General features: G+C 44.4%; 1 long non-coding RNA gene across 1 annotated transcript in view; it reads left to right on the top strand.

Annotated features, from left to right (window-relative positions):
- The window catches only part of LOC131911876 (uncharacterized), a 33,706-nt gene extending 21,913 nt beyond the window's left edge, over positions 1-11,793 (top strand). Inside the window, exon 3 of the long non-coding RNA XR_009379449.1 lies at positions 10,357-11,793. This is a non-coding gene — a long non-coding RNA (uncharacterized LOC131911876). The remainder of the gene's footprint in view (positions 1-10,356) is intronic.
- Positions 11,794-23,261: the final 11,468 nt, after the last annotated feature.

Genomic DNA, 23,261 nt, shown 5'->3' on the forward strand with positions numbered 1-23,261 from the left:
TTATTTGGTCAGGGCTCCTTAGCCTCCGTAGCTTGTCAACAAGAACGTTGTTGATTTGCAGCTGGGAAAATACCTCCAGCCTTGATGTTTCTCTCCATATTGTTGCTTGGACGTAAATCCTCACTTGTCTTTGTATTTAGAGTTGAGCTTGGTCTCTCGGCCCCAGTGCAAAAACTCTGCCACAGAAGCCCTTCATGAATAGTGCCTTACTGACTTTAACAAGCAAGCACCAGGCACCATGGATAACTTTCAATAAGACATAAATACTATTGTAGCACTGGGCGGTGGTGGCACACACCTTTAATTCTGGCACTCGAAAGGCAGAGGTAGGCGGATCTCTGTGAGTTTGAGGCCAGCCTGATCTACAGAGCAAGTTCCAGGACAGCTAGGGCTACACAGAGAAACTCTGTCTTGAAAAAAATATATATCACCATTGCTATTTTATATGGACTATAACTTAAAAGTCTGAGTTATTAATTTTATATTAAATGAAGTTTTAAGTCAATCTACTAGAAAGGGTAATGTTATAGTATGAATGGTTAAGGTTCCTACTCAGAGATTTAAATTTCAGAGGATAAAAATCTCTAGTTGCTGAGATGGCTCTTCTGGTATAAGGGCATTTGCCAAATAAGCCTGATGGTTTGAGTTTAAACCCTAGAACCCATGGCGAGGTAGAAAGAGAGAACCAACTCCATCAAGTTTTCCTCTGACTTCTACATACACGCCGTGGTGTGCATGCATCCACCCCACGTCATCAACACTCATGTGTATGTGTGCGTACTCGTGCACACACACACACGTACACACACACATGTACACACACATACACACAGACATATAAATAAAATTTAAAAGAACTTAAAAATCTGTATCAGCCAATGGCTTATAACACTAATAGATTATTTCTTTTTCAATTCTACATATGTATGTTATTCATTTGCTCACTGCTTTTAGCAAATTGGTGAAGCAATCATAGCACACACACATAAAATGACTAAAAAAGAAAATTTAGGATTTAATGTACTGAAAAAGTTTTTTACTAATAATATATTATGCAATCATATATAACCAAATCATTGTTATTTTACTATGTAACCAACATAAAAATTATTGAGATTATGTTAGCGTCCCATCACTGTGACAAAACACCTGTGACAATCGACTTCTGGGGAGGAAGGACTTATTTTGACTCGTGACTTTGGAAGTCTGTCTCTGGTCCCTTGGCCCCATTGCTCTTGGGACTATGGTGAGACAGAACATGGTAGCAGATGATCAGGGCAGGGGAAGCTGCCCATTTCCAGGCTAGAGAGCAGAAGGGCCAACACACAATCTACTGTTGAAGGGCATGCCTCCACGTGCTCTTCTCTCTCCAACACACAATCTACTGTTGAAGGGCATGCCTCCACGTGCTCTTCTCTCTCCAACACACAATCTACTGTTGAAGGGCATGCCTCCATGTGTTATTCTCTCTCCAACTAGGCCCCAACATTCCACAGAAGCGCTATCCGCTAGGGAACAAACCTTCAACACTCAAACTTTTAGGAGACATTTCAACTCCAAACCATAACAGGTGTTTTTTATTCCCAAACCTTGAGCACTGATTTACTGAAACAACTTTTGAAATAATATAAATTATGAAGGCTTGGCTTGGTAGAACTTTCATTTGCTGCTGGAACAGGACCTCTTCCTTTCCCAATAGCACTGGAAGAGACACAGTAAGAAAACGGAAGAAACAAGAGTGGGTTGATGTGGTGCCAGTGGCTGTCTCTGGGCATCTCTGTCTATGTGGTTTTGGACTCGACCAAGTGCAGTTCTAGAGTAAGCCACCACTGAATTACTCTTCAAGGAAGTTCAAGTTTAGACATTTAAGGGAAATGATATTAGATGATGTCAATGATATTAAATCTGGGTTCTTGTCTCAACTAAGTCCACAGTGTAGTACCGTGAGCCCTGCTAATTAATTGGGAGGAAAAATAGCTTATTTCCTTGGTCCTTTAGAGGAATAAAGGTTGAACACATAGTTAGGTATATAAGAAGAGAAAAGAGACCACACCTTCTCTGAGAAGCAGAAGTTCCAACAAGACTAGGGATGTGATGAATAGAAAGCAGCCTTACTGGAGGGCAGAGCAGATTGAGATGAGTGTCTGCTCACAGAGTACGATCTAAAGGAAACCCTGGGAAAACTCAAGGCAACCGAACCCCGAGTGGCCCCTGGAGTAGGGTAGAGCACCTGCCTTCTGCCCCACAGCCCTCTCAGGAGTGTTCTTTTCACCTGCAACTTGTCCACACACTGACCTCGGGGAGTGCTCCATCCTCACCGGGGACAGATCCTAAATACATTGCTTCTGATAAATCTTCAGGCACAACTAAATGCAAGCAGGAACATTGGAATGCGACTTTATTAATAATGCACACATGTCGGGAGGAAAATACAGAAAGGCTTACAATGAAGTATCCCGACTTGAAGGACTAGTTCCTTCCTGGAGCAGTGGTCCAGTAGACACAGGTCCACGGAAGGTGGCAGGGGTCAAGCTGCCGGGTCAAGCTGCCTACTCCACCAAGGGGTTTCCTCTAACACCTTCACTGTCCTCTAGACTTGTAGAGATGCCAAGCTCAAAGCTGTGGCTTTCACTGTGGACTGCAACTTTCTTAAGAGTAGACAGCACATCTGTTTTTCACACATTCCTTCACTGAACAGGGTTTCACTGAGCACTCACCCTATGCCAGATGTCTGAAAAACCAAAGAGACAAGCAAAAACACCATGGTTTAGCAAAATCCAGGCCATCAGAATACATAATTGATATGGATTCACAACACGCCCCCATGGTTGGGCATGGTTGCAAATGCCTGGTGGACCTAGGCACTTCCGCCTAGCCATTTCCGGGTCAAAACATCTCGCGTGACCAGGACCCTGTGGCTTTGCGTGTTTGCGTAAAGCGTACAGAGCAATCATGTGATCTACGCACATGAGTGGAATAGCCACATGGGCCTGTGTGCGCAGGTGCGGCCCAGCCTTTATAAGCCGGCACCATATTCCCGGCTCCATCTCTTTACTCACGTGTGTTTTCCACAGGCCTGTGCACACCTGTCTCTCTCCTTTATCTTAATAAAACTCTTGTTAGTGGATTCTGTCGTGTTTCATGACATTTCCTCGCAGGGTAAGAGCACCGCCAAATAACCAACAATAATAATGAAGGTTGGATAAATTGAAATAAGCATTATGGGGGAAATAAAAGAACACATTAAAGCAATGTTAATTAAAGGGAATAGCAATGGTGAATTTGTATATTTAGTGGGGGTGGGATCTGGAGTTTTGTGATGCAAAATCGGATAGTAAGGGGCCCATTAATAAACAAGTAAAAGCCAGGATTTGAAAAGCCTATACCAATTATCTCTGAGTGAACAGAGGGAGGCTCTCAAGGCAGAGAAGAGGACCTGAACTTCCACATGAAGTTGAAGGCATGCCTAGTTAATGAAAAGAGAGTGCAGGGCCACTGTGGCTGCAGCAGAGTGAACTAGAAGGGTGGTGACGTCACGGAGACAGGAGTCCGAGAGTGGTCACAGGAGTCTGAGAAGCCACGATGAAGTCTTAAACTAATCTTGCACTAGATGTGGAGCCATCAGAGGATTTAGAGCAGAGGATTGGCGGGATTTGAACCCACATTTTATCAGAACTGCTTGTGGCACTGTCCTGAGAGTAGGCTGTAGAGAGGCAAAATAAAAGTGGAGGTCTGGGGATGGAGGACCTTGCTGTATTCCACCTGAGAGACATGGTGGACCAGCCTAGGGCTACATGGGTAGCAGAAAGAAATGAGTCTCTGGGTGTACTTTGGAGGGAGAGCCAGTGGGATTTACTGTTAGATTCGAAAAATGAAAGAAAAACAGTAGGTCCTGTAGGCTGAGCAAATGCAATCAGAGTCACCTTTAGCTAACAAGAGAGCACAGCCAGGGACCATGATGGGGAGTGGAAATGTGAATTTAGCTGTGTGTGTATTAACTCAGAGGTGCATATTAAATATTGAGGTAGAAACAAATTGCCATAGAAATATCCTCTTTCTTTAAACCGAGTTTGAACCCTTAGCACGCAGTTAAAAGTGGGGCAAGCATCCTTGTACCTGCAACCCCAGGGTTTGGATGGAGACAGATAGATCCTGGAAACTAGTTGTCCAGCCAGAGTAGCAGAAATAGAGATCTTCGGGCTCAGTGAAGACCTTGTCTCAAAGGAGTAAAGTAGGGACTGATAGAGGAAGACCCGGGACGTCTTCCTTTGGCCCATAAATCAGAATTGAACCTACAAATGTCCTCAACCATTCAGAGAAGGCTGAACGTGAAGGTCTAGGTTGCCAGTCTGGTCTTATGGTTAAACTTTCTCCTTCTCCTATTATCTTCATTTGTTTTTCTAAAAACAAAAACAAAAAAAACTTGTCCCTATAAGAGGACGTTTAGCTATTAAAAGAACTGATATGAGTATATTTTAATAACACTCATCTTTACTTTTCCTAATCCAGCCCAGACTCACATAGAACTTTGCCCACAATATATTTCTGCAAAAGTAACTAAAGCAACATGAAAGAACCACCAGTTGGGTGGGAAGCCTTTTAAAACCACCCCACTAGTTTGTTTATGAATGTGGCTTTTGAGATAAATGCTTAGAATTCTTTGCAAATAAATATTTGCATGATATTCTGTGCAAAGACGAATTTCTCTGGGATAAAATGAGGCTTGAGAAATACTCTCTTACTGAGCTCCAATAGTGTTTGATGGTGACATTATTGGTTTATGGAACTATTTCTATTAAGGAGAAATTGGCACCTGGAATACATAATTTTTGTGAACTTAATTTAACACGTGGGCTGTATTCAAACTGTGGAGGATGCTGCTTTGAATAATTCAGAACAGAAAAGGAGGAAGACAGGAATGCATGTGGGCTGCAGTAGTTTATTAGCTGGCCATCTGAAATCGGTCTCACTAGTCACTTTACCACTTTCTATGAGACAATAATTTCTGCGGCACAGGCAGGCACTGGTGGAGTCAATCATACACATCTGGGAGTGACTATGTGTCTACACATTTTCTAAAAGGTGATTCATCTTTTTCTAGATGGAAACAGAGTTGGTGAGTAAGGTTGTTTTATACATAGAACACGAAGAGTCTAGGAAGTTGACTTGAAGATTTCCTTATTTCACCCACTCTCATCTACTTCTCATCTTAATGGTTGCCATGGCTTGGAGATGGAGTATGCCCCCAAAGGACTCCTGTGTGGAAGGCATTAATTGAGAAGACCACGACGACAACGACTGTGATCTGGACTAACCCATTGATGAACTCATAGCTCAACAGACTTTTCGGTGGTGGGACCTACTTGAAGAAAGGCCACAGAAGCATGTCTTGGAAGAGTATATATTGTTCTCAGACCCTTTTATCTTGTTCTGTGCTTCTGGCCCCCTGAGGAGAGCTGCTTTGCTGCTATACCTTCAATGCCATAACCTTGTCACAGGTCCACCGAGTGATCGCTACCCAAACCTCTGCAACCGTGGCCAGAGTGATCCTTCCTTTGTTTGAGTTGACCTTCTCAAGTGTTTTTGTCACAGTGGAGGAATACTAACAAAATTATCTTTGATGGCTTTTTTTATTTGGTCTGATACTTCACATGGTTTTGAAATTCCCAGCATCCACCTACTTGCTTGTCTTCTACTGAAAAGATTTGGAATACAGTGCTTGATATTGGCAATGGGAATTCCCAGGATTACTGCATATTGAATTGCATGTTATCATGAAGGAAAAGGAAACCTGAGTAGATAATATACCTAAAATGATTTCAGTACAACAACCAAAACTATTAAAGTGACTAGGTTTGAACTTCAGCATCATTTTAAATACTTATGCTTGTAGATTTAACCTTCAGAAGTTTTAATGCCTATAGTACATGAGTTTGTAAACAAATGCTTGTTTCCTAACTAGAAATATGGTACTATTGAACACAAACACATATAGCCTCAAATAAGGTCAGGATCCTGGCAGAGTGCAGATAAACCCAAACAGTATTATGAAGACCTTGCTTTGGGGATAAGAAAGTGTGTGTTTAAAAGGAAACCAGGGGGCTGGAGAGCTGGCTTAGCAGTTAAGAGCACTGACTGTTCTTCCAGAGAACCCGGGTTCAATTCCCAGCACCCACACGGCTGCTCACAACTGTCTGTAACTCCAGTTCCAGGGGACATACACAGACATACATGCAGGCAAAACACTAACGCACATAAAATAAAAATAAATAAAATTTAAAAACCAAATAAATAAATATTTTTAAAAAATAAAGGAAACCAGATCTAATGAAAGACTTTCCTCCATTTCTTCAGCATAATTAAGCTTGGCTTTACTCCTCAAACTTAATGAGAGGGTTTCTTAAAGTGTCTTCTGGATGCTGTGGGGCTGGTTTCCTTAGGCATCTTCTCCCATCACTTAGGCCAAGTTGTCTCCAGACGTCCTTACAGGCTCCTGTGGAGACAGGACGGGGAAGCTTGCAACTCTTCACTAGCAGTTTCTCTCCCATAGTCCCTCTGTCTAGGTTGCTTGTCTCTAAACTGCAGTAAAGGAAAAGTACCACAGAGGAAGAGAAACTTTACCTCTATGTGTCTTCTCTCCTCTTTCCTTTTTTCCTTCCTTTCTTTCTTATTTTATTTTATTTTGTTCCACGCCAGGTGAAGCAAGAGAGGCACCTATAATAGCATGCTGGAGCAAGGAAGAATAGAAGCCTAGAGCTAATCCTCTCTCTCTCTCTCTCTCTCTCTCTCTCTCTCTCTCTCTCACACACACACACACACACACACACACACACACACCACAACACAATTTCTTCCTCCTGTCAAAGGGAAACTTTGTACCCTTTGATTAGTATCTCTCGTTCCCTTACCCCCCAGCCTTAGGTAACATCCATGTTACCCTGCTTCCATGAATGGAATCATTTTGGATTCCACATGTAGATGGCAGAATGCAGTATTTCTGCATCTGACTTAGTCAATTAACAAAACGCCCTTCAAGCTCATCTATATAGTTGCAAAGAACAAGATTTCTTTATTTTGTCCAGGTTGACCAGTACTCCACTGTGGAGATATATTTTGATTTTTTTTTTCAACCATTCACCTGTTGATGGCTACTGAGGTTGAGTCCTTCTTTGGGCTATTGTGAGTGTCCTACAGCTAACACAGGAGTGCAGGTGCCCTTTCCATTAAAGGCACACACAGTAGTGGGAGAGCTGGGTCATATAGCAGCTCTGATGGTTTTGAAGAACCTTCATGCTGTTATGTTCGACACAGCTATACTAACTTTTACCCCTATCAGCAGTGTTCAATGGCTCTTTTTCTCTACATTCTCTCCAGCATGGGTTGTCTTTTTGATCCCAGCTATTCTGATACCATCAGTCTCTTTAGAGAACATAAAACTTTATACTCTGAGGTTATTCTAGATATTGGTTTTCTACTCTTACTCTGCGTGTTTACCTTATAGCACAGTATAGAATGTTCTGAATAGAATAAGCAGGAAGCTTAACATTTATATGTTTATTATTATTATATTATTATATATTATTAAATATATATTTAAAGGTTATAAAACATTTTAAAATGGTTATTGTTAGTTTTGGGGGACCAGTTGAACAAAATCAGTTACCAAGTACATTTCCTTGCTTTTCTGAAGAGGGTTATCCAAACACTCAGCAGTGATTGACTGATGTTCTGAAGTGATAGTTGTACTAGGCTTTTGAGGTTTACTAGTTGATAAGATTTCTGTGGAGGTTTTGCAGTCAGTTACATTATAATCAATTTCTTTTTTAAAAAAGATTTATTTATGTATATGAGTGCTCTATCTGCATGTGCCAGAAAAGGGCATCAAATCCCACTATAGATGGTTGTGAGCCACCATGTGGCTGCTAGGAACTGAACTCAGTACCTCTGGAAGAGCAGCCAGTGCTCTTAACTGCTGAGCCATCTCTCTAGCCCCCTATAATCAATTTCTTTAAGCACTCTCTCTCTCTTTCTTCTCTCTCTCTCTCTCTCTCTCTCTCTCTCTCTCTCTCTCTCTCTCTCTCCAGGGTTTCTCTGTGTAGTTTTGGAGCCTGTCCTGGATCTCACTCTGTAGACCAGGCTGGCCTCTAACTCACAGAAATCTGCCTGCCTCTGCCTCCTAAATGCTGGGATTAAAGGCGTGTGCCACCATCACCCAGCTAGCTCCCTCCTTTTTGAATGCTAGTACTACTGTTTTAGGGGTGGTAGAGAGAGAGAGACAATAGCCTTGTCCAATCAATGGTGGCTAAGAGATTTCTGGTGAGGAGGTGCAGAAAGGTCAGGGGAACCTGCACCGATCTGGAAAACAGGAATTGACCCCTTCAATAAAAGCTGCTCCTTGATTCCAGGATTGTCTCCCCACAGGAGATTGCAATTATTGCAAAATGGCACCAGGCAAGACCAATCAGAGAGGAGATAAAGTCTAGAGGCCCAGGAGCCTATAAAATGTCCAGAGCATAACCCCCTTGTCTTAGTCAATGTTCCACTGGTATGAAAAGACACCATGACCATAGCAACTCTTATAAAAGAAAGCATTAATTGGGGCTGTCTTACAGTTTCAGAGGTTTAATCTGTTATCAGCATGGTGGGGAGCATGGAGGCATGCAGGCAGACATGGTGCTGGAGAAGGAGCTGGGAGTTCTACATCCAGTTCTACACCTGCTTCTGTATTCCTGCTTCTGGGGCCCTCCCGTCCTCTCAATGGGAGCCGTTTGTCTGTTCTAATAAAGTGTGTGTTTGTCCTCTTTTTCTCTTTATGGATGGTGCTTCTCTGATCCCATGTCTCTCTATAACTTTAGCTGTCAGCTGCTCCCAGGATCTGTAACGGTGACCTCATGTCTGGAAGCTGCTGGCAGCTCTCTCCTACCTGGTACTTTCTGTTCCTGCTTTGGGTCTGTAACTTACTTTCTATCAGGGACTCTCAGCTGCCTGTCACATCCCTGGCTAGGGTCACGAGGTGTCACAGTGTAGCTTGAGTTTTCCTGCCTGGCCCACAGTCAGGACAAATCTCTATCACCTGCCAGTCCCACAGCCACTCAGACCCGACCAAGTAAACACAGAGACTTATATTGCTTACAAACTGTATGGCCATGGCAGGCTTCTTGCTAACTGTTCTTATAGCTTAAATTAATCCATTTCTATTAATCTATACCTTGCCACGTGGCTCGTGGCTTACCGGCATCTTCACACGCTGTTTGTCATCATGGCGGCTGGCAGTGTCTCTCTGACTCAGCCTTGCACTTCCCAGCTTTATTCTCCTCCTTGTCCCACCTACACTTCCTGCCTAGCCAATGGCCAATCAGTGTTTTATTTATTGACTAATTAGCAACACATTTGCCATACAGAACATCCCACAGCATCACAGTCTGACTGTGACCCCTGGCTCTCCCAACTGTCACTTCACTTTCCTGTCTGAGTGGATCTTCTTTCCAGGATGTGCAATCCTTTGGCCATTTCATGGGATGAACTTGACGATAACTCTAGAGGACCACGTTCACCCAAGGCCCTGGTGTCAGAGGACAAGCTGGAGTCAGGAAGAACAGATACAGCCAATTGAGAGGGTCTACAGGTGGTTGTGATCTTCTCAATTTATGATGCTTTAAGGACCAGTGACCCTTGTGGTCAGGACCAAGAGCCTTCAGCAAAAAAATCAGCCATTTTTTGGTATTGAGGATGGTAGGAGTTGACTGGGGTGGGGACAAGCAGCTGGACTGTGGTAGATGTCTTAGCCACATGGAACACATAGTGCGATGAGGACCTGCTCCTGGGTGTGGTGGAGGAGAAGGTTTGTTATAGATATGAGAGCTGAAGTATGTCCACTGTAGACAGAGGTGAGTCGCCATGCTTAGAAAATGCAAGATTCGAAGACACTAAACCCAAAGGTAGAGGTCACTTTAAGCATTCCATGTGGGACATTCCTAAAGTTTCCTTTGTAGGGTGAGAGACCATACGCTGATTGCCTCAACAAATGAGATTACCTGGGGAAAAAAAAAAAAAAAAAACAACAACAAGATTCAACTCTTTTGCATTCAATCCATTTTTCTAGATTTATTGGGATATAATTAGTGTATTACTCAGGTCAGCTGATGCACAGCAACACCTCTGTGTACCCGGGTAGAAGAAAGGGGATAAGAATAGATTGATTCTACCCCAATGCAACAGAGGACTGAAGTAAAAGAGGTGTGCCTAGGTGGGATTTTTTTCTTTCTCTCTCTCTCAGACAAAGCACTTGCCCATACCCCACTGTTTGTTCTCGGCCAAGGTCAGTGGTAGCTGCCAAGGAAATGCTCTCACCTCTAGAACAGGTACCACGAAAGCTGGAGAGACACAGTCTGGATTGCAGACGTGCAACCAGGAACAGACAGAGCATGGGTGAAAAGGCAGCAGGAACAGAGCAGGCTATGGAGACAGAACCTCAAGTGTCACAGGAGGACCGGAAGCTGAGGTTGTCCCTGAGCATCCAGGAGGCAGCTTGTTGGAGAAGGCAGCACACCCACCATTGCCTAATCAAGCTGCAGAGGATTCCTGAAGTGTGATGAGGAACTTGGTGGAGTCTCTTGGTGAATGAAGCCAGGAACAGACCTCCCAGCAAACAAGGTAAACAGGCCTTGGTTCCATATCTCTTCAGGCCATCAGTCAGAGAAAGCCCACGTGTGGAAAACCCATTTTCAAGCATTACAGACAAGGTTGTAATTGGCAGCCAGGGGTCCTCAGAGTAGGGAATTCTGGTAGAAAGTAGACTCCTGTCAGGAAAGGCACACTGATTTCCTCCTTTGAATTCGTGAAACTGGCACCTCCCCCGTCACTTGTAAACATTGACATAAAACTGTGGGAGAATTAAAAACCATACTTTTCCAACTCTTAAGAAATATTGACTGAGGTCATCAGCACCTTCCATTTCCTGGCATATTTCTCCTTCATGCTCTCCTCCCTCTTTTCTTCATCCCCATTTTATGACTTATGAATCCGTGCGGTTAGCTTTAAGAACTACGATCCACGTCTCCCGTCAGTACGAAGCTCTGACTGACACAAGGGAAGAACACGTCTCCTCTTCTAGATGTTAGCACTGGGGCTGGTGGATGACACACAACAGAACCAGGAGGTAAACAGTGAGTTACGTACAGCTTTCACAGTCTGACTGATTCTTTATAAACTAGTGAGACTAATTTCCCTGATGGATGTAGATCGTAATAATTTCTCTTAACTCTTGTTTTAGTTAACCAAGGGCTTGATATAACACTCAGCGGTTTTTAAAGGAATATATATGTGGTAGTTTGAATGTAAATGGCCCCCATAAGCTCACAGGGAATGGCACTGAGGAGGTGTGGCTTTATTGGAGTAGGTTTGGCCGTGTTGGAGGAAGTGTGTCACTGTGGGGGTGGACTTTGAGGTTTCCTATGCTCAGGATACCTCCCAGTGACACAGTCTACTTCCTGTTGCCTGAAAGATGAAGATGTAGCCAGCACCATGTCTGCCTGGTGCCACCATGCTCCCCACCATAATGATAATGGACTGAACCTCTGAAACTAAAAGCTGCCACCACAATTAAATGTTTTCCTTATAAGAGTTGTCCTAGTCATGGTGTCTCTTTACAGCAATGGAAAGCCTAACGAAGACAATATAACATACATGTGTGCATATAAAATATGCACAGTTAGTTGGTCAGAGCAGATTATATATGGTATATTATACACAGCAGATATAATCACAGATGAAGAGGCCATGAATTCTAGAGGATCTGGGAAGATTGGGAGGACATAGAAGAAGTTAGATGGTAAGAGGAAGGGGTGAAAATGTTGCAAATAATGCATGAAATTCTGAAATAAAATTTTTAAAATGAGGATAGTATTTTCATAGAGATGCAGAAGGAATCTGGCTCCAGGAAGCAAAATATGGATTTAAATATGAACTGTGTTCATCTTGCTGACTTGTAACATTATACAAGTGACTACCCTCTCTGACGCCATGTTTTCACTCTGGGATAACCACAAGGCACTTTTTGCGTGGGTGTAAGGATTAAGCACAATACTGTGGTGAGTGTTTTAGGCAAATGGGCTGGTTGGTTTTGTCAATTTGGCATAAACTTGAGTCATCTGCGGAGAGGAAGCCTCAGTTGAGGAACTCCACCAAACTGGCCCATGATCAAGTCTGTGGGACCTTTCCATGATTAATGAGTGATGTGGGAGTGTCTGATCCACTTTGGGCAGGTGGTCCTGGGGTGGATGAGGAAGCCATGGGGAGAAAGACAGAAAGCAGTACTCCTCCATGGCCTCTGCCTCAGTTCTGCCTCCGGGGCGCTGCCCCGACTTCCCTCAGCGATGGACTGATGGCCTCTGCCTCAGTTCTGCCTTCGGGGCGCTGCCCCGACTTCCCTCAGCGATGGACTGTGACCTGGGAGTTGGAAGATGAAATTAACCCTTTCCTCCCCCAAGTTGTTTTTGGCCAGTGTTTCATTACGGCAATAGAGAAATCTAACCAGGGCAGCAAATAAGACACAAATAAATAACCATAGCACCAAGCTCATAACAGCATGTTTTAAGAGCTTGAAAGGCAAGCTGAATTCTAAATTCCCAGGAGATGTTTGAAATGCAATATTTTCTTCTCCTCTCCTTAGATATAAAATTGGAGGGTGTGCTCCTGGATTTTGAGAGTTATCTTGAAATAAAAACCGATGTTAAAGATCTTAGTTTAAAAAGTGGGTCCAGGAGTGTGCTCTGCCCCCTCACCCCATTCGTTAGCCTACCAGAGATAATGGATCCATCTCTGAAATGGGAGCGTTATTATTTAGAGTTCTGAGTAATTTATCACAGAGCACAGAAGACTGGTCACTCATCATCTCAGGGCCACCAAGGTGACTTGTAAAAGGCCTTAAATGCATCTGTGTGTATCTATGGCACCTAGGGCTTTCCAAGCATTTACACCAAACAGGCCAGTTTTTCTCCTGCTCTGGGATGTGGGACGAGGCAGATTCCAGTGGTAAGTCAGTGACACCCAGTGGCTGATGCTTTTTTTTTATTTATCTCTATTATTTTCACGTTTGCTTTCTCAGATCTGTCTGAGAAAGAAGTTGATGAAGTTAAAGAAGGTGCTGAGAATGGAAAAGCGGGCACACCCTCGCTGAAAGATCCCACGGCATGACTTTCTTGGACATGGGAACAATTTGACCGCAAACTGGAAAACGGTCTGAGAACAGGATGGGGAAGTGGGAAAACATTCCGGGAAGTCCCCACCATGTCATTTGTATGTTATTAAAACGTGTTCTCAAGATTTCCTGTCTCTATCAGATTTCCTAAGAAGCATTCCAGGCAGCTGAGTGACAGGAGCACCGTCACACTCCAAATTCCAGTCTGCTGGAGACCGTTGAGAACAGTCCCGGGAGCGAGACATCCCAGGCTAGATGAAGGTAGGAGCTAGAGGCTTCAACGACGGCACCTGCCCCCTCCCGGTCCTCTCTGACGTGACAGCCACGCCGAGCCTGAAGATTCCTGCATGTGTGCCTCACACAAGAGGCTTAGCATGATAGAATGTGCTGGGCTCAGGCACCCACTTGTACGTTCTGCAATTCATTGCCACTGAGAATCCCAGGAAGACCCGTCCTTCATGTACATGATGACGGTAATAAGCGAACTCCTTGGCTGGTAAAATAACCCACCTAAAGTGTGACGTGACAGGCATGTAGCAGGCACACTCAGCATAGTCCTGATTTTTGTCAGCTCTCTGTTGGCCTCACTACGTGACGACTTCTGAGGAATACCCTTCCCTGACACTGGGTAAGCTGCTGGCTCCTTTCAGGTGCTATGTCACCAGAGCCCACCCTTCGGTGACGGTTTAGATGGAAGTGAACTCATGTTTTATAGAGTAGGACAGTTTTCCATAAAGGACTAATGTTAAAATGCCTGAAAGGCTTCAGAAAATTAGTATACAGGTTATGGGGCTGGAGAGATGGCTCAGTGGTAAACAGCACTTACTGCTCTTGCACAGGACCTGGGTTCAATTCCCAGCACCCACATGGGAGCTCACAACCATCTGTATCTCCAGTTCCCAAGAATCTGACACCCTCTTCTGGCCTCTGAGGGCACCAGGTATGTATGTGGTGCATAGACATACATGTGGACAAAACACTCATACACATAAATTTAAAAAAAAAAATTAAAAATATGATTAGCCAATAATCCATATTTTAAGGGCTAGTATTTTCCACACATGAAACATTGGAGAAGTTTTGAATCACAGGTAGGGCCTAAATAAAGCAGCTAGATACGAGTGTGTAATCAGTCGAGTGAACGGGCACATTCAGATAAGATGTGTGTGCTCACAGCTCTTCTTAACCACCAGATGAGTATGTCACAATATCTGATTATTAAACTATGCAAACAGAAGTTTGGTCAGAAGTAAAGTTTACAAAAGGTGACTTTTCTCATGTCTGTTACACCAGTGAAATGCATGGAGTAGCGGAATAGTTAGGATACGAAACCTGGCAGCCGGCGGACTTCACTTGAATCCCATTTTTTTCCACTAAGTGGTGGACCAGATTCTCTAGGCTTCAGCTCCATCAGCTATGGAAGAGTTGATTTTGCGCAGCTCACTAAATCAGCAGAACCAATAGACCACACAGTGCTGAGAGGGAGCTCCTTAGATGCCCTCACATAGCTGCTGCAAACGAATGGTTCCACGCCAGCTCTCTGTAGGCTGAGAACCAGGAAAACTAGAAACTGTTCAGTTGCAGACACTGAAGCCTGAGAAGGAGAGAAGCCAGTGCCGGTGTCCTGACTAAAGGCCTGAGAGGCCCTCTGGGGCCTCTGGTGTAAGTGTGTGTTTGAAGGCAGGAGAGGCTGGACTTGGATGTCCACAGGTGATGTGACTGTGGAGGCAAAGCCCATCTCCTTTGGAAGAAAGCGTTTGAGTGAAAGAACCAAGATCTTTCTCTGCTTTTTCTTCCATCTGTGCCTCAGCCTGTTGGATGGTACCAGCATTCCCTCAGGGGCTAGAGAAGAAAGTTCCTGCTTGCTCCTTTTAGGAGCCTTTCTCCTTATCTCTGGCTCCATTAAAATATGCTAATAGGCTTGTGTTGCCTATTAGTGTATCAAGGCCTATGCTAGCCTAAGGCCCCGCCCGGCTCCCAGACTCCCTGCCTCCTAGGTACCTGGTCCCTTAACTAAAGAGCCCCCCCACACACACACCTCCAGTCACTTCTTTCTACTTTTCCAGAGACAGCCTTGGCAGTTTGGAGTAAAGTTTCCCCTTTCGCCAATGGAGCAGCTGTTATAATGTGACCATTTCATTCACCAGGGTCTTTCCCACCCATCTGGCTTTCCCACCAGTGGAGTGACATGAAGACGGCCACACTCAATTCTAACCTGTTGGGGACAGTCTCTAGAACTTAGGTTTCTTATGTACAAGCCAAATGTAGCCAGGGGTTCATCTAAAGCTCCTGCAAGCCCTCCTCCGTAGACTAACCATCGTGGGGTTAAAGATCTGTGTATCCATGCATGTGCCCTACAGCCCATCAAATGTAAACCGAGAAGAGACACCATCCCAGACACATCCAACAGTGTGCTCTACCAATTTGGATCCTTCAATCCAGCCAAGTTGACAAAAATGATCACCCAGCCCAGCTGGGAAGCGTACCATGTCCCGGTGATTTAGCACCAGCACATACGTAGGCAGTGCTCCAGCTGGATGTGCTCTGGGCAGTGGCTCCTGGGCTTGTCTTCGCTAACCCTCACCATATGACAGGTGTTTTTACCCATAGTAAAAGTTGTACATGGATATGTTCCATCATGCCATGGTTTGATATATGCAGACACTGGGAAATGGCTAAATTAAGCTATTTAATGAATGCATCAATGTGCATACTTATTTAACAATTGAACTCTACCATCTCAGAAGGTGTCTCAGACTTACTCCAGATGTCTTTGACCACATTCTTCCTCATCCTCCTGCCTGCTTCAAAATAGTTTTTAATTTATCCCTCATCTATGAATGTAGAGTTGAAATTAGATATAGATAAAATTTAGAGTTAATTCAACATTAGAGCTAGATTCAACATTATTTTAAAAGCAATAGTGCATTCTAATTGTTAATACAAAGAAGGTATTAACTTTGAGTGCAATTGTATGTGTGTAAGGCTGGCTCCAGCAACACCCAAAGGCAGGACCTGTGCCCTGTTGTGGGCTGGCACTGGTGGATCCCTGTTCTACTGGATTGCTTTGAATGTGACAGCTCACCAAGGAGACTGGCTCAGCTCTGAGTCAGATGCAGCAAACAAGCTCTTGTCTTGACGACCTTTAGGAAGAGATCTTTAAACAAGACGGTGACCTTCTGTGCTTATTTAGTAACTCCTTCATTGGGAATTTTATATTGGCTTATGCAAACCAAATGCAGAGTTTATATTTAAATCATACAAAACTACTTTGCTAGAATTAGATTCTAAGCTCAGAATTAGTACCATATTTTTTACCCTATGTAAACTTCAGAAAAAATTATTTCCCTCTCATTACAACATGTTGATCTTCCTTGGTATCCATCCCCTAAATGCCAGTAATCCCTCCCAACCTTGGTACCAACCAAAAATAACTCTGTAACTTTCCAAAATGTTTCCTCCAAAGTGACGCCATCCTCTGCAGGAGCCAATGCCTAGAGGCATTGAAACTCCAAATTAATTTCTGATATTCCTACACAAACCCAAGCTTTGGAAAGTCGGCTATGGAAAGCAAGACTGAGGAGTCACCAGGCTTCTCTGGGATTTCAAGAGATGGAACTAACAGCTTGCAGAGTTCACCGGAGCCACACCGACCATGCCTGGGGGAGTCCTCACCCAGCCTTTCACCACCGGGAAAGTGGTGGGAGGGTAGATCAATGGAGAGGCTGCGTGAGATCCCCAAGTCTCATCTTTCATTTTTTTCACATGAGGTACCAAGGGAAGACAGGATACAGGGTCTGAAGATAAGCATCATTCGTCCACTTGACACCACAATGGCAAACGTCTGTAGGGGTTGGCAGGATCAAGTAGGAGGAGGAACAGGCTTGGAGTATTTTGGGCTTGATTTGGATGTGAATGGGTCTCAAAAAGAGCCCCCAAAACATCCAAGGTAGCGGAAGGGTCAGGGCAATGAATGGGAAAGGAGAGGGCCTCTTGCAGCTAAATGTATATTTGGGAGCAAGGGCACATGGACAAGGAGGCTGGCTCAGCTCTGAGAGCCTGCAGCAGCATGACTCCACAGCAACCCAGAGGGAGTTCAAGGAACCCCGCGGAGGAGCCTGGGAAACACGTGGAGATACAGTCATCACACTGGTGTTTCCATTCAGCCTGAACTGTCACTGTCACCCAGGAGGACACCTCCTGACCCCTACGCCACCATATGACCACATAAGCCACACTTTAGCTCATTACACTAGAAGTAATCTGTGGTGACACTGACCTACAGAGATTAGCACCCGACTGAAGGGGTTTTTCCTTATTGTCTCAGACACCACCAATTAAAATAATATCCTCTTCTTACCCAGCAGGTGGAGGCTTGTGAGAAAAACACGTTGGAAAGGGAGAAGTGATAATCATTATTTCTTATGATTGTAGTATGAATACATTTGTATCCCTCTATGCCATCACTAGCCAGGAGCTGAACCCTAGGATCTCTCACATGAGGAAGGCGTGATGTTGACTTTGACATATACATCATAATGGCTTACCATGCCAGCCAGATGCACACTGGACCTCACTGTTGGTTCTGTTAGTCAACAAAACAGCACATAGGTAGGTGTGGTGGCTCGTGCCTATAACCCCAGCACCCAGAAGCTGAGGCAGGGATCTCCTTGAATGCATAGTGAGTTCCAGGACAGTCTGGGATTTTCAAACAAACACAATTTCTCCAAAGGGAAAATTCCCAGTGGGAAGACACCATGAAATTCTTTTAGAAAAACTTGGTGTCGGTTCTTCAGTCTAGCATCCAGCAAGTTGAAACTTGTATTAAACTTAAGCTTTCTCTTGTTGGTACAACCAAATTAATGTTTGTTCACTTAATATTTATGGGAATAATTTTTAAAAAGCCACTCTGAACTAATTTCGCGAAAGTAGCTTTTGAAGAAAGTGCCCTGTGCTTCCCACATTCCCATTGGTCATGGGTTAGTAGCATAAATTAAAAGGTAGAAAATATACCGAAAATAAAAATATCCCTATGGTCATGGAGCCACTGAGCCCCACCCCCACAGCCCCTAGCCTGTGATCCATACCTGTCCACACATTTGCTACACTGTTGATTGGGTCACAGGCCTGAGCAGTGAGCTGTGAGGGAAACTGTAACCTCCTTCTAACCACGGCCCCTCTGGGACACTGGCTCTCCCCGCTCCCCAGCTTCCCCTTGCCCTCCGGCAGAAACCACCCATCTGACAGACTTTCCCACCAGAGGGGGTTTCGTGCCTTACTGAACCCAGCTGAGCTCCCACAGTTATAAATAGATCCTTGTTGGGTCTTGGAAGGATCTAGAGACACCGGAAATACAGCAGTTTGGGGTGGGGTGGGAACCTGAGGCCAGAAAGTGGCAAAGGCCCCAGATACAAGCTGAATAGAGGCCAGGACCTTGTGGTGTTTTTTTCTCGGACGGGAATAGCGGAGGTGGGGGGCTCCCGTGACCCCCCCTCTGTCATCTCACTCTCCTGCCTCCTGTTTTCTCCTGCTTACTGGCAAGTTCAGACTGATTCTAGCCACGGTTCCTTGTGGCATGTTTCTTCAGGGTGCCTGTGGGTCACAGACTTGTTTTTGTCTATGCTATTCTACATGACTAATCAATACAGATTGCATATACATGTGCATAACACATATAGAAAAATAATAAAGAATTATGAACTTGCAAAAATGATGAGAAAGTGTTCGCTGAAAAAAACAATAAAAAATGAAGAAAAAGGCTCTAAAATATGAATAACCTCCTGGTCCAAATTATGTAATTTTATCTACATAAACTGATATTTCTATGTATTATGATACAGATGTACAGACAAAACTGTGATTTCCACACTAAACCTAGTGGGAAGTATAACAAATTCTTTAAAGGAAAACTGCCTCTATGATATAGTTATTAACTGATTTTATAAAAGACTTGTTATTTTAAATTATGTGTATGTGAGTGAGTTTGTGCATGGGTATATGTGAATGCCAGTGTCCGCTGAGGCTAGAGGCATATGACCTTTCTGGAACTGGGGTTAAAGGTAAGCTTTCAGATAGGGGTACTGGGAATCGAACTCAAATCCTCTGGAAGAGCATTGAGCATTCTTAACCACCGAGGCATCTCTCCCACCCACCCACCCCAGTTCTATTGGATTTTAATGGTTTTCTTTGTTATTTTCTTCACTTCCAAATTTTTCTATATTGGCCATGTGTATGTAAATTTTACTTATTATTACATTAACTAATTACTTAATTTGTGTGTATGCAAATTGTGTAGTATGCCAGTGGTGTGTATGTGTGTGTGTGTGTGTGTGTGTGTGTGTGTGTGTGTGAAAGATAGTTTGATCCTAGGGACTGAACACAGGTCATCAGGCTTGCTGGCAAGAACCTTTAACCTCTGAGTCATCTCACCAGCCCTGTATGTAAGCTTTATAATAAGAAAAAAATTATTTAAAAACCAACAGATAGTACTTGTTTTCTTTTTTACATCAGTCAATATGTAGATTTGATGTGTGCTGGTGGTGGTAGTGGCCAGGAAGCATTAGTGGATGAGAAGGGAAGGGAACAGAAGAGCATCCACAGGGAGTGTGTGCCCTTGCTTTCCATGAAATGTGTAGTTGGAGTTATCTCCAGTCCCACCCAGGCCCACAGCCACTCAGACCCAAATAAACACACAGATGCTTATATTAATTAAAACTCTTTGGCCTAATGGCTCAGGCTTCTTGCTAGCTAGATCTTACACTTAAATTAACCCATAATTCTTATTTATGTTTAGCCACATGGCTTGGTACCTTTTCCCAGTTCTGACTTCACATCTTGCTTCTCATCGTGGCAGTGGCTGGCAGACTCTCCTGCCTCAGTCTTCCTGTTCCAAGCATTCTCCTCTCTCTTTGTCCCACCTATACTTCCTGCCTGGCTACTGGCCAATCAGCACTTAATTTATTAACCCATCAGAGCAATACATTCACAGCATACAGATATCTACAGCAGAAATGTATTGTGTGAATTCCCTGAGGCCCTCTCTTAGAAAGATCCTCAGAACTTCCGTGAGTGCTAGCCCAGTTCAGCATCTCAACCGTGTTTTGCATTTTAAGAAAACACAGTTTTCTTTGCAGAAATTACCTCTTATCCAACCTTGGTGCAACTATTACCAGATGTCAGTCTGTACATGACCCAGGTTTGCTATAGAAATCTTCCATCTATCTATCTATCTATCTATCTATCTATCTATCTATCTATCTACTGTTTTCTTGGTATGTATCCTTGGCTGGCCTAGAACTTACTATGTAGACCAGGCTGGTCTTGAACTCACAGGTAACTAGCTGCAGTTTTGTTGCTTGCAGTGAAAGGACTTGTGGGTAATTGGCAGTTAGACCAGGGAAACTCTGAGCTTATTTCTATAGGTGCCTGCATGTGTTGCTGTGACTTTGTCCAGTTCAGATGAGTGGGTTTATATCACTCTCACACCACCCTGGGAAGTATCTGATTGTCCTCCATAGATGTGGAGGTATGCTCCAGTGCCAAGTGAGCTAACTGATGGTTGAGGAGTGCTTGAGGCGAGCAGCCTGAGCTCCAGGACAGCTGTTTGCTGATAGATTTCATAACCCTAACCAGTTAGCCTGACTTGGTTAACATGATTAGAAGACATGAAGGCCCTACTGGGAACTTCTGCCTAGAGGTTCTATCACAAAGCTTGCTGGTAGAATCTAGAGGGCAAGCATCTCCATATGCAAATGAAGAGAATCTGTGGCGTTGCACCATGACATTTCCCAGCCCCGGGGCTTTGTGTGGTCACTTTCTCCTGGAGCCATGTACTTGTGACCCTTATTCAAAGTGAAGAGTGCTGGCTTACAGGCATGTGCCATCTTACCTGGATGTCTGCATACCTATATGTATAGTAATCTCCAGGGTGCTAATCGGCTGTCATTTATCTTTCCTGTCCCCAAAAGTATCCAGAAAAAATGTCTTGCAAGTGGTAGGTTATCAGAAAACACTGTGCAGATGTGTACATATTTATAATCTACCAAAAGCCCAAAAAGCCTATGTTTTTCTTCCTGCTCTAATGCCAGAATTTTGAGAGGGAAGGGAGAATAAAGCTTACCTGATACGAGACAGGACTTTAACATGAGCTTACATCCTCATCTACACATGAGAAAGTGACTTTACTCCCAGTGTTGTTTTGAGAATTCCAGAAGCCCCCTCCCCCTCCTTATCCTCCTCCCCCTTCCCCCCTCTTCTCCCTCTCTCCACCCTGTGTCTGGTAGCTGGGTTTTACTCGGCCAAGTGACCACCCAATGTTCTAGATAGTAAGAACTTAGTGTGTGGAGTTGGCACTGCAATCCAGCGTCTGCTCTGAGCCCTGCATTGGGTACCAACCCTTTCTCCTGGTTATCCCTGTGCATCCTGCTGGGTACCATCCTTTCTCCTGGTTATCCCTGTGCATCCTGCTGGGTACCAACCCTTTCTCCTGGTTAACTCTGTGCATGCTGCTGGGTACCACCCTTTCCCCTGGTTATCCCTGTGCATCCTGCTGGGTACCATTCTTTCTCCTGGTTAACTCTGTGCATCCTGCTGGGTACCATCCTTTCTCCTGGTTAACCCTGTGCATCCTGCTGGGTACCAACCCTTTCTCCTGGTTATCCCTGTGCATCCTGCTGGGTACCATCCTTTCTCCTGGTTATCCCTGCGCATCCTGCTGGGTACCAACCCTTTCTCCTGGTTAACTCTGTGCATCCTGCTGGGTACCATCCTTTCTCCTGGTTATCCCTGCGCATCCTGCTGGGTACCACCCTTTCCCCTGGTTATCCCTGTGCATGCTGCTGGGTACCACCCTTTCTCCTGGTTATCCCTGCGCATCCTGCTGGGTACCATCCTTTCCCCTGGTTAGCTCTGTGCATGCTGCTGGGTACCACCCTTTCCCCTGGTTATCCCTGTGCATCCTGCTGGGTACCATTCTTTCTCCTGGTTAACTCTGTGCATCCTGCTGGGTACCATCCTTTCTCCTGGTTAACCCTGTGCATCCTGCTGGGTACCACCCTTTCCCCTGGTTATCCCTGTGCATCCTGCTGGGTACCATTCTTTCTCCTGGTTATCCCTGCGCATCCTGCTGGGTACCATCCTTTCTCCTGGTTAACCCTGTGCATCCTCCTGGGTACCACCCTTTCTCCTGGTTATCCCTGTGCATCCTGCTGGGTATCCTTTCTCCTGGTTATCCCTGTGCATCCTGCTGGGTACCATTCTTTCCCCTGGTTATCCCTGTGCATGCTGCTGGGTACCATCCTTTCTCCTGGTTATCCCTGTGCATGCTGCTGGGTACCACCCTTTCCCCTGGTTATCCCTGCACATCCTGCTGGGTACCATTCTTTCTCCTGGTTAACTCTGTGCATCCTGCTGGGTACCATCCTTTCTCCTGGTTAACCCTGTGCATGCTGCTGGGTACCACCCTTTCTCCTGGTTATCCCTGTGCATCCTGCTGGGTACCATTCTTTCTCCTGGTTAACTCTGTGCATCCTGCTGGGTACCATCCTTTCTCCTGGTTATCCATATTCGTGCTCCTACCACATCTTCCCAGTGTTTACAGATCAGAACAGGCAATGCTTTCCTTTCCCTGTGGTTTCAGGCTACTTGACAATTCTCTGTGAGCTTCAGTTGGGGTTTCCTATCAGCTCATTCTTTCATGCTGCCCACGAAGCTTTTCATTTTCCTGGGGCTGGACAGCAAACACAGACTTTCCAGTCCACCCAAGAATGAAATCATGCACAAAATGCCTTCTGTTAGGAAAAATTTTCTTTACCCGTTAAGTGAAAAGAATAAGAAACAGGTGACTGTCAGTAGTAATTCCAATTTCTTTCTAAGGAGCTCCTGGGACCTCTACTATATTTGTCCCATTTGCCCTACCCTAAGGGACCTTATCACAAGTGGGTAAGACACATTATTTTATTGTTTCTTGAAAGGTACCATTATACATTTTAAAAATATGGTGTCCCCAAACTGGTCTCAGGTCAAAGATGAAGTTAAGATAACACTTGAGCTTATGAAGTGTCGT

The sequence above is a fragment of the Peromyscus eremicus genome, chromosome 5 (assembly GCF_949786415.1).
Source record: "Peromyscus eremicus chromosome 5, PerEre_H2_v1, whole genome shotgun sequence".
In the NCBI taxonomy this organism is placed as follows: Eukaryota; Metazoa; Chordata; class Mammalia; order Rodentia; family Cricetidae; genus Peromyscus; species Peromyscus eremicus.